This window comes from Rhipicephalus microplus, chromosome 9, assembly GCF_043290135.1.
Source record: "Rhipicephalus microplus isolate Deutch F79 chromosome 9, USDA_Rmic, whole genome shotgun sequence".
In the NCBI taxonomy this organism is placed as follows: Eukaryota; Metazoa; Arthropoda; class Arachnida; order Ixodida; family Ixodidae; genus Rhipicephalus; species Rhipicephalus microplus.
In genome coordinates this window covers 69236843-69250166 of record NC_134708.1, presented here as the reverse complement: position 1 = coordinate 69250166, position 13324 = coordinate 69236843, and the positions used below count along the sequence as shown (strand labels likewise).

Genomic DNA, 13324 nt, shown 5'->3' with positions numbered 1-13324 from the left:
TTGATTCGTGGTGTTTAACGTCCCAAAACCACCATATGATTATGAGAGACGCCGTAGTGGAGGGCTCCGGAAATTTTGACCACCTGGGGTTCTTTACGTGCACCCAAATCTGAAATCTGAGCACACGGGCCTCGACATTTCCGCCTCCATCGGAAATGCAGCCGCCGCAGCCGGGATTTGAACCCGCGACCTGCGGGTCAGCAGCCGAGTACCTTAGCCACTAGACCACCGCGGCGGGGCAGCAGTAATTATTTTATCCATAAGTTACCATAGGGGGGAAGTTGAGCCTGCACTGCTATACCATTCGGCAAAATAATCTTCGTTTTCTCCATCTCCTCCAGAGTTAGCTAATATAATGGGGAAGCTCTAGCACCAGGTGTCTTTGGTTTTTTTTCTCCCACTGAAACAGTCATGTCACGCTAGAGTTGTTAGCTCAGCTGAAAGCACCGACGTTTCTGCCGTGCATACGCATATCATCGTTAGTATATTCATTCTTCTTCCGGCAGCGAAAGCGGACGGTCGTCCAATCATGAGCTCCGACGGAGCGGCGATAGCGGCCCGCGCCGGTCGCGGAAACAGGAATGATGGCGCAGATGATAAGGACTACGAGATCGTGCTGCCTACGTTGCCCACCGGCCGTGTTGTACTGAACACGTAGTTTTTGCACGGGGACGTGCGTGAGAGGCCCTACAGAGTCGAGGATTTCCGGGACGCCCTCGCATCAATTGGTGTGCTTCCTGACGTCGTGGCGTTAGGCGCTTACCAAATTAACCATGTGTGGGCGGTGACCTTGAACACCAGTGAAGCCACCAAGAAACTGGCTGCGGTTAAGGAACTTGAAAGGAAGTGAAAGGCCGCCGGTGTATCATCTTGGACCCAGAAGACAAGCAAGTGAAGCTTCGCCTCCACTGGATGCTTCACGGCGTTCTGGACGAATATATTCGCATGGCTTTTGCGGCCTTTGGCAACGTCACCAAGGTGACTCGAGAGCGTTGGCGGGTCCAAGGTATGAAGGAAAAGGGCTCGACCACAAGAACCGTCCTGCTGAAGTTGAAGCCCGGATACAAAGTGGACGACCTTCCCCACCAAGTTCGAGTTGCAGGGGAGCTAGCCCCCGTTTTGGTGCCCGGACGAGCCATGCAGTGCCTACGATGTCATGGCACGGGACACGTCCGCCGAGACTGCAAGGTGCCCCGGTGCTCCAAGTGCTGTCGTTATGGGCATGTGGACGCGGACTGGATACGCACCTGTCGGCGACAGGGCTATCGAAGGCGGATGACCGGAAGGAAATGATGGATGTCGTCGAAGCAGAGGAGGCGGCTCGGGGCACCGACGAGGCCACAAAGCAGGCCGGACCTCGAGACTCGTTGGCGTCTTTCTGCGGTGAAGCCCCGAAAAGGAACACCCCGGCGGACCAAGAAGCGCTAGGCGACTCGGCAGGGTCTGTCATCCAGCTGGTGGCACAGGCTCTGCCTGCGGCTTTGAGAGGCGATACCGGTGACACACTAACCCTCCCAGAAGCGGCGGGTGACACATCCATCTCATCCATGGTGACGTGAAAGCCTCCGAAAGCTCACCAGCAACCAAGGACGGTGAGCGCGAGGATGTCAACGAGCTACCGTTGGAGAAGAGTGGCTTTCAAGTACCGACCCACGCCGCTGCGGCTCCCAACGTCCCCAGCCCCCAGCCAGCAATGACAGTGCTGAAACGACCACGCCTGGGCTCGAGGAACCGCCAGCAAAGACTTTGCAAGGACTGCGGCCGTCTATTCGACCGCGTCCCAACATTCCGGCTGAAAAGCGCGGCGGCAACGTCGAGCCAGTCGGGCAGTCAACAGCTTCGCCGGACGGCACCGCCGGCGGTGGTACAGTCTAGCCTATAGGCGCGAAGGGTGAGCGCAATGCTGCCGGTTTCCTTTCTTATCTTCAAAATGGCGCCTGCTTTTCCGTTGAATGTCGCCACTCTTAACGTCAGAGGACTGGCAGGTAAACGAAAACAAAGCCAGCTGTACCGTCTCGTAACGGAGCGCGACATTGACGTGTTAGCGGTACAGGAAACGAAAGTTAATGGCGATGCAGAGACCGGCAGCATGGTGCAACTGTTTGCGTCGAGGTTTTTTGTTGTAGTTAGCCACGCAGTGGGCACATCGGCTGGCTGCGTACTTTTTGTTTTGCCTGGGCTTAAAGTGAACGCCCATTTTTCGTGTGAAGCGGGTCGATGTGCTGTTCTTGACTTTGCTCTGAATAACACCGATTGGCGGGTCGTGTGCGTGTACGCGTCCAACAGGGTTGAAGAAAAGGCAAAGTTTTTTTTCTCGGGCTTCAGCAACGCCTCTGTGTGGGAAAGAAATTAGTAATGCTGGGCGACTTTAATTGAATCTTGAGCGCACACGACAAAACAAGCACCCGGGGTTACAGAGATAAGAGCACCGACATCTTGACTAGTATTATCGCAAAATGGGACGTCGAAAATGTAGCAGAGTGGGCACAAGTGCGGTCAAGTACACGCGTTTTGAAGACCCTAGCCAGGCAAGATTTGACCGCATTTACGTTTCCGTCGACATCCTGCCAGAATTCACTGGTTATGATGTCATCCCTGTGTCTTTTTCCGATCACTGCTTAGTACTCTGCTCTATCGGTATTACCAAGCGAAATAAGTCTTTCTCATGGGAACTGTGGAAATTGAACGTATGTTATGTACCGAAGACAGATAATAAATAAAAAAAAATGTCAAGCTAGAGTTGTGATCTCGCTGAGAACACCGTCGTGTCTGCAGTGCATGCGCATATCCTCGTTAGTATAGTGGTCAGTATCCCCGCCTGTCACGCGGGAGACCGGGGTTCGATTCCCCGACGGGAAGTAGTAATTTTTTTATCCATAAGTTACGATAGGGTGGAAGTTGAACCTGCACTGCTATACCAATCGGCAAAATAATCTTTCTCTCCATATCCTCCAGACTAAGCTAAGGTAATGGGGAAGCTCTAGCGCCAGGTGTCTTCGTTTTTTTTTCTCTCCCACTGAAACAGTCATGTCAAGCTAGAGTTGTGATCTCGCTGACAACACCGTCGTGTCTGCCGTGCATGGTGGTAGTGGTTACAATGAAGAGGAAAAAGGCACCTAATTTCTGTCTGCCTTCAGGCGACACGGCGCAGTGCCTTATAGGGGTGGGGGGAAGGAGGGATAAAAAAGAATAGAAGGAAAGTAGAAGCAGAAGAAGACAGCCAACGAGAGGAAAAAGAAGGAGATAGGAAAGTGGGGATCCGGTCGAAGCAGTCCAAGGGCGGGGTGCCACAATGCGAGAGCTACACGGCGTCAGGAGACCGCGGAGGGCGAACCAGTCGGCGGGAGCTACGCTGAAGTCGGAGATCGCGAGGGCACAACCGTCCAGCTTGAAATCCTGCGAGCGAATCCCTGCCGTGCATGCGCATATCCTCGTTATACTTGGCGACAGCTTTTCTTGACATTGGAGCGAAGGCTACGGAGGCGGGGCCTCCTCACATTCGTGTTACTACGCAAGTAGTCCGGCAGCTTGCAGCCGATTTCGGTTCCAGTTTCGGTTTTCGCTTGCTCGCTGCGCTAGTGTGATTATTATAGCAAAATGTATGCATGCAAAATGGGAACGCCAAAGTTAAACTTTGATGAGAGTGCATACATGCAGCTAGTTACTGTGATGTTTATATACTGGTACATATAAAATTTTTTGTTGTTCAGAACGTTTTCCCAGCATTGAGGAGAGACCCGCTCAAGTTTGCCCGGTGACGCCAGCGCTTGCCTTTACCCTGCCAGAAAAAGCGCACAAGAGTAGAGTCTTCCGACCCTTGCGCTCCCTTTGGCTTCCACGCACTTGCGAAGCACGCGCTGCACGTGAAACGTCCCTCGTTCCGCGATGTCACCCCAACAGAAAAGGGGGTGACACTGCTGCGGTTGAGTAGTAACGTTGGTCACAATAACCATGCAAACACGAAGAGGTCGACTCCACCAGTGAAATTCTACCGATTCCCAAACCGATGGTATGAAACAAGCAGACGACAGAAATGGATTAAAGCAGTGTGCCGAAAAAAGTATGTAAACAATTTTTTTCATAAAAATTAGCACGCGCACAATGCATTCAAAATTACGGGTGTTAATTCCTGCGTCAGCGTTCCTCTAATCTATCGAGTTACTCGGAGATGCACGTCCCCATCTTAAAAGTATAAATTTTCAACGCCCGTCTTTAGATCACTGTTAAAAAATAGCGAAGAAATATTTTGTGCTGCTACTATTATTCAATACTGTTGGGGACGTAGTAGTTAAAGCTGTGTGCACATGTGGTATTGGTAATGTGTTGTTATATATTTTTAAATCTACGCAGCGCCGACGGAAGTGTGTGGTTGCCAAAAGCTTGGTTAACCATGAAAAAAAGAAAAAAAAATGCATTAGCCGTTGTTGCACGTCTGTTGGCAGATACAGTGAACCAGTTGTTGCTGAGTGTGCAGGGGTAGCCCGAACAACATGGTGCATTTTTGATACGTGACCAAGATAAAATGCCTTTATAGCAATGCGCTCTTCCCCTGCAGATTAGACACACACAAAAAGTTTCTCTGAAAGCTGGGCGCTCATCATGATGGTACGCACGCTGTTCGTGAACTCAAGGTACCAGCGAACAGTGAAGTTTAGGGTCCGTGTTCAGCCCAGTATACACGGGTACGCGCCACACGTGATCGAATGTTAACGTTTACGGTATTGAGCCCTGGTACAGGCGAAATGCAAGGCCGGTTGCGGCACGATCCGGCCACGGGCCTGTCTTGTTTCAGTTTTGCTGTATTCGGTTTACGCCCTCAAAGGCTGTCAGCAATGATCGGCGCAGACTGCGCCTCAGTGTTCGAGAAGCCTCACAATTGTTGTAGATCGTTGCTAAGATTGCGCGCAAGACGCGAACAGTGAAGCTTATTTCAGAGCTTGCGCGGCCACCAGTGATAAGGCTGGAAAGTTCTATGCGTGATGTATAAAAGACGGCGCGTCCCAACGATGAGCAGCTTTTCCACGGCCGATGCTGTGCTCGCCGCTGCAAGAGCAAGCAGCAGACGCAGCCGGCGTACGGAAAACGTGGTGCTGTCCAAGAAATAAAAAAAGAAAAAAAAACTAGGGCGCACGATAACTTCTTTTCCATGAACAGCGTCCCATACTTGATCTATCCTTATAATGAAGAAAGTTTTATTTATTCGGGCCAAGTAGCTATTAGAATCGGAAAATAAAATAGGTACTATTTCCTGGCGCGCGCGCATGTAGGCGATTCGGCTCTGTAGCTTCCACAGTGCTGTCAAGAAAAGCTGTCGCCGAGTATAGTATAGTGGCACTCCACTTTCGGCTTCGGTGGGAGGAGACGGACGTGTGATGGCTCGCTCCGTGCGAGGTGCTTCGGCGGCCGCTGCTGGCCGCGGTGTTAGGTTCCCTTCTGCACCATCGGATTACTGGTTTTTGTTGCCTACATTGCCGTCGGGTGACAGTATGGAAGAGTGTGTGTTTCTGCACGGTGATTTGGAAAAAAAGACCATACCGGTTGGAAGACTTTCGGGCCCCATTGGAAGAAGTGGGACTGATCAAGGCGATCACTGGCATTGGAGCCTTCCAGATAAATCACATCTGGCTGGTGAAGATGCGAAGCAAGGATGACAAAGATGCATTACTCAAAACAGGTGGACTCCGAGTCAAGGGTGGCTTCCGTGCTATCATCGACCCTATCCAACATGATGTAACCGTGAAAATCCACTGGGTTGACATTGCGGTCTCGAATGAGAGCATTCGACAAGCGTTTGGTGAGTTTGGTGAAGTTCTGGAGGTTTCCAACGACAACTGGACTGTCGCGGGCTTTGAACTCGCGATATCGACGACGAGGGTGGTGCGACTGAAACTGAAGGAAGGCGTGGTGCTAGAAGACTTGCCGCACCTTTTTAAGATTGGAGGGGGCACCGTCCTTCTTGTGGCCCCGGGTCGGGCACCGCTTTGCTTAAGGTGTCACATCAAGGACATATACGACGGGACTGCCAGACTCCCCGCTGTGGTGTATGCCGAGCGTTTGCACATGAAAGTCAAGATTGCGTCAGGAGTTATGCCAGAGTTACGAAGACCGCGCTGCCAACAGACGACGCCCAAGATAATCTAATGGACGCCGAAGAGGCTGTGAAGTTGGCCCCTGGCAGCAATGCTGTGGGACCCGACGCCACGGTTCGGGCAACTGGAGAAGAGACAGCCAACGCGACAACGCAAGACGGCAAAGACTCAACGAAAGAATCCGAGGAGTTGGCTGCAACAGGCGGCCAGCAGGACATTCAAGAATCGATGGAGGAAGATATGGGTACCAGTGGCGAGATCTCTACGCGAGAAGCCAGCACAAAGTCTCCGGAAGCGACCACGGGACGCGGCAAGCGTTACCGAGTGGAGAGCACGGAACGCAACCTGAAATGCCCGGAGCGTCTGTGGCATCGCGTCACGGGCGCTAAGAGTAAAAAATATGCCCTCGAAACCCGGTCGGCGTCGTCGTCGCCGGTTCGGGGACAGGATCGAGACGCGTAAGACCCCGGTTTTCCCACTGCACGGTATAGGAGACACGGTAAGCTCAGCATTGTAGTTTTCATCTTTGTCATCAACATGGCTAGCATGACTGCGCCTTTACGCATTGGTACGCTGAATGTACGTGGTCTAGGAACGCGTCGCAAACAGTACCAGTTGAAACGCTTGATGCAAGAAAAAGACCTTGACTTGCTCGCGGTCCAGGAGACTAAAGTTAGTACTGAGGACGCGACTGATATACTTGGCGACAGCTTTTTTTGACAGCACTGTGGAAGTTATAGAGCCGAACCGCCTGCATGCGCGCGCGCCAGGAAATAGTACCTATTTTATTTTCCGATTCTAATAGCTACTTGGCCCGAATAAATAAAACTTTCTTCATTATAAGGATAGAACAAGTATGGGACGCTGTTCATGGAAAAGAAGTTATCGTGCGCCCTAGTTTTTTTCTTTTTTATTTCTTGGACGGCACCACGTTTTCCGTACGCCGGCTGCGTCTGCTGCTTGCTCTTGCAGCGGCGAGCACAGCATCGGCCGTGGAAAAGCTGCTCATCGTTGGGACGCGCCGTCTTTTATACATCACGCATAGAACTTTCCAGCCTTATCACTGGTGGCCACGCAAGCTCTGAAAATAAGCTTCACTGTTCGCGTCTTGCGCGCAATCTTAGCAACGATCTACAACAATTGTGAGGCTTCTCGAACACTGAGGCGCAGTCTGCGCCGATCATTGCTGACAGCCTTTGAGGGCGTAAACCGAATACAGCAAAACTGAAACAAGACAGACCCGTGGCCGGATCGTGCCGCAACCGGCCTTGCATTTCGCCTGTACCAGGGCTCAATACCGTAAACGTTAATATTCGATCACGTGTGGCGCGTACGTATATACTGGGCTGAACACGGAACCTAGACTTCACTGTTATACAGGCTGAATAATGCTGGGAAAACGTTCTGAACAACAGAAAATTTTATATGTACCAGTATATAAACAGCACAGTAACTAGCTGCATGTATGCACTCTCATCAAAGTTTAACTCTGACGTTCCCATTTTGCATGCATACATTTTGCTATAATAAACACACTAGCGCAGCGAGCAAGCGAAAACCGAAACTGGAACCGAAATCGGCTGCAAGCTGCCGGACTACTTGCGTAGTAACACAAATGTGCGGAGGCCCGGCCTCCGTAGCCTTCGCTCCAATGTCAAGAAAAGCTGTCGCCGAGTATAGCTTGGTAGCAGAATTTTCATTGCGGTACAATGCGTGTGTGAGCTATGCAGTGGAAGCATCAGCCGGATGTATTATTTTTGTCAAGAACTCTCTTGGTATTGTAGTGGAGGAGGTCAAAAGTTGCCTACATGGGCGTTTTGTTTTGTGTGACTTTTGTTACGGGAACACTAAATTTAGAGTTATCTGTATATACGCACCTACAAATTCGAGAGACAGATGTTTTTTCGGGAAATGCAAGCGTAATTCGAATTTCAGAAATGTGTGATTCTGTTGGGTGACTTGAATTGTGTTTTGACCCTAGAATATTGCGCGTATACTGCTAAATTAGGTGATGAAAGCGTTGTTTTGCTTAGAGAGAGCCTTAATAAGTACTTTTTACATGACGTAGCTCTGTTTGCGATGGGTGGCAGTCGCCAACACTTCACACATTTTCAAGGTTCGAGTCACGCACGACTAGATCGAGCATATGTTTGCTCTGAGATAGTACCTTTATGTCAGAACTATGACGTTTATGCTGTTTCCTTCAGTGATCATTGCTTAGTTTTGTTTGAGATAGGTAGAAAGTGCAAAAAGAAGGTTGTATGGGAAACATGGAAACTGAATACTAAGATAATTACGCACGAAGGGTTTGTAGATAAGACAAAGAAGGAAATCGAGAATTTTTTCAAAAACGCAGAAAAGAGTGCCACGGAAAGATGGGAATTATTTAAGCAAAAGATAAAAATGAACGCAATAGAGTGTGGTTGCTACTTGCAGTATCAAGCTCGAAAACAGGAACGTGAGCTACGGGCAGAGCTAAATGATTTGGTGAATATTGAAGCAGAAAACCCGGGCTTATTCACACATCAACTGCAGGTTGTCAAAAACAAAATTGAATGTCTTGAAGAAGATGAATATAAAGGCGCAATTATACGAGCAAGAGCTGAGAGATACCTCGTGGGTGGAGCCCCGACAAAGCGAGCCTTGTCAGATGAAAAGGCATATGCGCGAGCTCACGACATACTAGAGATAGAATGGAATGATGAGATATTGAGAAAACATAAAGATATTATGAAAGCTTTTGAAAACTATTATCAGGACTTGTTTGCTTATCGCGAACCAAAGGAGCCGGGTTTTGTAGATGAGTTCTTGATAGAAATTCTGACACTTAATGCTGAGGACACACATTTATTGGAAATGTCTATTAGTATAGGGGAAATTGAGAAGGCTATCGATGATCTTGGCATTGGCAAATCACCTGATCCAGATGGCTATAATGCCACCTTTTACAAGGCGTTCAAGGAGGATATGGCCGCCGCGTTGCATGAGGTTTTTTCAGAGTCGCAAAACTCTGCCTCCATCGTTTAATTGGGCACACACCGTGCTGATTCCTAAAGGGAAAGAGCAACATGTTTTACGCAAAGTGACAGGATACAGGCCAATCACGCTAACAAACGTAGATTATAAGGTGTTTATGAAAGTTCTGGCTAGGACGTTGCAAGGAGTTATATACAAGTTGGTCGGGTCACATCAGACTTGCGGCATCAAGCGTAGGAGCATATTCACGAATATTCATGTTGCCAGGAGCATTTTGGAGTATTGTGACGCTTCGATTCTAAGAGTAGCTATGTTGCAAATTGATCTAGCCAAGGATTTCGACATGGTTCCACACAATATACTCTTCATGCTAGCTGAGTACGATGGTCTTGGTGCGATCATATGTAAAGGTATTAGATTGGCATACAAAAGTTCAACCACAAATTTAATTGTGAATTGAGAACTCTCACAGCGCATACAAGTACTTTCCTCCGTGAGCCAGGGGCGTCCTTCAAGTCCTTTGCTCTTCGCTCTATTTTTGGAGCCACTGTGTCAGAAAGTGATTCACCATGCAGGGATTAATGGTTTCAGGTTGCAGTTATGTGAAGTGCGTGTTTTGGCACACGCCGACGATATTGCCTTTTTTGCTGTTGATAGAGAGAGTGTCACTTCGTTATTAAAAATCACTCAAAGGTTTTGTGACACGAGTGGAAGTTTAATGAACAAATAGAAAAGCATTGGTTTATGGCATGGTAATTGGGACCTTACGCCCAGTTCCTTCGGAAATGTTCAGTGGCTCACGACACCTAGTCGTTACCCAGGGGTACCATTGGACAGGTATCAAGACAGTGAAGCATTTTGGCTTAGAAAGGCTGAAGAACTGCGCGCGACCGCCGAAGGATGGGGCGGTCGTGGCTTGTCAATTTTCTCTCGGTCAGCTGTATGCAACGTGTTTCTGGCTGCTAAAATTACGTACCTTTTGCAAGTATACAGTTGTACGCGTAAAAGCATTCACAAAGTCCACAGGATATTCGTCACGTTCATCTGGAGCTCTACGTGGGAGAGAACATCTAGAACGAACTTGTTTCGGCGAGTTAAGCAAGGAGGGCTGTCTCTGTGCCATCTGTTTCTTAACCAAGTAATATCACGTTTCCTGCTCATTACAGAGCAAAGAGACTCGTTTTTACGTTCTTTATTTCAAACAACGCTGTTACACCACATGCCTGACTTCTTTGTATCTTCAGACAGGCGAGAACGACATACCTTGTCACCGTTCTTGCGCGAAGTTGTGTTCTAATATGGTTTAAGGGCGAGGTTTTCGATGGATTACCTAACTAATGTGAAAAGAAAGCGCCTTATGAAAGACCTAATACAGAATGTTTTTCCTGTGCCCCTGTACCGTTCAAAGTTTGAAAATCACATGGTCATGACGTACTAAAGCGAGTGAAAAACATGTGTATACCACCCAATGTGAAAACCTTCTTTTTTGAACTTCATATGGGAACCTTGCCAGTGAAAACGTGGCTTGAAGAGAGAGGGATGTATGTACCATGAGGAAGAAGCTGTCTCCTGTGTAACAAACCTGAGACCATTGAACATGTGTTTATTGATTGTAAGAACGCTATTTTCTTTTGGGACATTTTACAGAGGACTTTAAAAAAAGATTTACCTCTTACTTCATATGGAATTCGTTTTTGCCTTGTGATAGTTCTGTGCAAAATTTGGATGTTATATTTTTACTTGGTCTTCATTCGGTTTGGCGTAGTATGCTATCGTACAGACACTGTGATGTGAGAGTTCTATCCGTTAATGAGTGTTTTGTGGAAGCTGTTATAAAAGTGCGAGATGTGTATAATACTACCGACTGTAATGAAGATGTAATATCTTTGTTTGATGAGTTGTCACACATGAAACACGTGTGATAGTGATTGTCATATTAGCTTGACCTGTAGTCAAGAAGGCAATAAAGAAAAAAAAATAGTATAGTGGTCAGTATCCCCGCCTGTCACGCGGGAGACAGGGGTTCGATTCCCCGACGGGGAGCAGTAATTTTTTAGTTACCATAGGGTGGAAATTGAACCTGCACTGCTATACCATTCGGCAAAATAATCTTCGTTTTCTCCATCTCCTCCAGAGTAAGCTAATATAATGGGGAAGCTCTAGCGCCAGGTGTCTTTGTTTTTTTTTCTCTCCCACTGAAACATTCATGTCAAGCTAGAGTTGTGATCTCGCTGACAACACCGTCGTGGCTGCTGTGCATGCGCATATCCTTGTTAGTATAGTGGTCAGTATCCCCGCCTGTCACGCGGGAGACCGGGGTTTGATTCCCCGACGGGGAGCAGTAATTTTTTAGTTACCGTAGGGTGGAAGTTGAACCTGCACTGCTATACCATCCGGCAAAATAATCTTCGTTTTCTCCATCTCCTCCAGAGTAAGCTAATATAATGGGGAAGCTATAGCGCCAGGTGTCTTTGTTTTTTTTTCTCTCCCACTGAAACATTCATGTCAAGCTAGAGTTGTGATCTCGCTGACAACACCGTCGTGGCTGCTGTGCATGCGCATATCCTTGTTAGTATAGTGGTCAGTATCCCCGCCTTTCACGCGGGAGACCGGGGTTTGATTCCCCGACGGGGAGCAGTAATTTTTTAGTTACCATAGGGTGGAAATTGAACCTGCACTGCTATACCATTCGGCAAAATAATCTTCGTTTTCTCCATCTCCTCCAGAGTAAGCTAATATAATGGGGAAGCTCTAGCGCCAGGTGTCTTTGTTTTTTTTTCTCTCCCACTGAAACATTCATGTCAAGCTAGAGTTGTGATCTCGCTGACAACACCGTCGTGGCTGCTGTGCATGCGCATATCCTTGTTAGTATAGTGGTCAGTATCCCCGCCTGTCACGCGGGAGACAGGGGTTCGATTCCCCGACGGGGAGCAGTAATTTTTTAGTTACCGTAGGGTGGAAGTTGAACCTGCACTGCTATACCATTCGGCAAAATAATCTTCGTTTTCTCCATCTCCTCCAGAGTAAGCTAATATAATGGGGAAGCTCTAGCGCCAGGTGTCTTTGTTTTTTTTTTCTCTCCCACTGAAACATTCATGTCAAGCTAGAGTTGTGATCTCGCTGACAACACCGTCGTGGCTGCTGTGCATGCGCATATCCTTGTTAGTATAGTGGTCAGTATCCCCGCCTGTCACGCGGGAGACAGGGGTTCGATTCCCCGACGGGGAGCAGTAATTTTTTAGTTACCGTAGGGTGGAAGTTGAACCTGCACTGCTATACCATTCGGCAAAATAATCTTCGTTTTCTCCATCTCCTCCAGAGTAAGCTAATATAATGGGGAAGCTCTAGCGCCAGGTGTCTTTGTTTTTTTTTCTCTCCCACTGAAACATTCATGTCAAGCTAGAGTTGTGATCTCGCTGACAACACCGTCGTGGCTGCTGTGCATGCGCATATCCTTGTTAGTATAGTGGTCAGTATCCCCGCCTGTCACGCGGGAGACAGGGGTTCGATTCCCCGACGGGGAGCAGTAATTTTTTAGTTACCATAGGGTGGAAATTGAACCTGCACTGCTATACCATTCGGCAAAATAATCTTCGTTTTCTCCATCTCCTCCAGAGTAAGCTAATATAATGGGGAAGCTCTAGCGCCAGGTGTCTTTGTTTTTTTTTCTCTCCCACTGAAACATTCATGTCAAGCTAGAGTTGTGATCTCGCTGACAACACCGTCGTGGCTGCTGTGCATGCGCATATCCTTGTTAGTATAGTGGTCAGTATCCCCGCCTGTCACGCGGGAGACCGGGGTTTGATTCCCCGACGGGGAGCAGTAATTTTTTAGTTACCGTAGGGTGGAAGTTGAACCTGCACTGCTATACCATTCGGCAAAATAATCTTCGTTTTCTCCATCTCCTCCAGAGTAAGCTAATATAATGGGGAAGCTCTAGCGCCAGGTGTCTTTGTTTTTTTTTCTCTCCCACTGAAACATTCATGTCAAGCTAGAGTTGTGATCTCGCTGACAACACCGTCGTGGCTGCTGTGCATGCGCATATCCTTGTTAGTATAGTGGTCAGTATCCCCGCCTTTCACGCGGGAGACCGGGGTTTGATTCCCCGACGGGGAGCAGTAATTTTTTAGTTACCGTAGGGTGGAAGTTGAACCTGCACTGCTATACCATTCGGCAAAATAATCTTCGTTTTCTCCATCTCCTCCAGAGTAAGCTAATATAATGGGGAAGCTCTAGCGCCAGGTGTCTTTGTTTTTTTT

The 13324-nt window shown here is 48.2% G+C and overlaps 8 non-coding genes across 8 annotated transcripts; all 8 read left to right on the top strand.

The window, feature by feature from the left end:
- The first annotated feature begins 2787 nt into the window (after positions 1-2787).
- Positions 2788-2859, top strand: TRNAD-GUC (transfer RNA aspartic acid (anticodon GUC)). The gene has a single exon. It is a non-coding gene; the product is annotated as a tRNA-Asp (tRNA).
- Positions 2860-11332: 8473 nt separating this feature from the next.
- TRNAD-GUC (transfer RNA aspartic acid (anticodon GUC)) lies at positions 11333-11404 on the top strand. The gene has a single exon. It is a non-coding gene; the product is annotated as a tRNA-Asp (tRNA).
- A 224-nt stretch (positions 11405-11628) lies between these two features.
- On the top strand, positions 11629-11700 carry TRNAE-UUC (transfer RNA glutamic acid (anticodon UUC)). Its single transcript has one exon. It is a non-coding gene; the product is annotated as a tRNA-Glu (tRNA).
- Positions 11701-11924: 224 nt separating this feature from the next.
- On the top strand, positions 11925-11996 carry TRNAD-GUC (transfer RNA aspartic acid (anticodon GUC)). The gene has a single exon. It is a non-coding gene; the product is annotated as a tRNA-Asp (tRNA).
- Positions 11997-12221: 225 nt separating this feature from the next.
- TRNAD-GUC (transfer RNA aspartic acid (anticodon GUC)) lies at positions 12222-12293 on the top strand. The gene has a single exon. It is a non-coding gene; the product is annotated as a tRNA-Asp (tRNA).
- A 224-nt stretch (positions 12294-12517) lies between these two features.
- TRNAD-GUC (transfer RNA aspartic acid (anticodon GUC)) lies at positions 12518-12589 on the top strand. Its single transcript has one exon. It is a non-coding gene; the product is annotated as a tRNA-Asp (tRNA).
- A 224-nt stretch (positions 12590-12813) lies between these two features.
- TRNAD-GUC (transfer RNA aspartic acid (anticodon GUC)) lies at positions 12814-12885 on the top strand. Its single transcript has one exon. It is a non-coding gene; the product is annotated as a tRNA-Asp (tRNA).
- Positions 12886-13109: 224 nt separating this feature from the next.
- Positions 13110-13181, top strand: TRNAE-UUC (transfer RNA glutamic acid (anticodon UUC)). The gene has a single exon. It is a non-coding gene; the product is annotated as a tRNA-Glu (tRNA).
- The last annotated feature ends 143 nt before the right edge of the window (positions 13182-13324 follow it).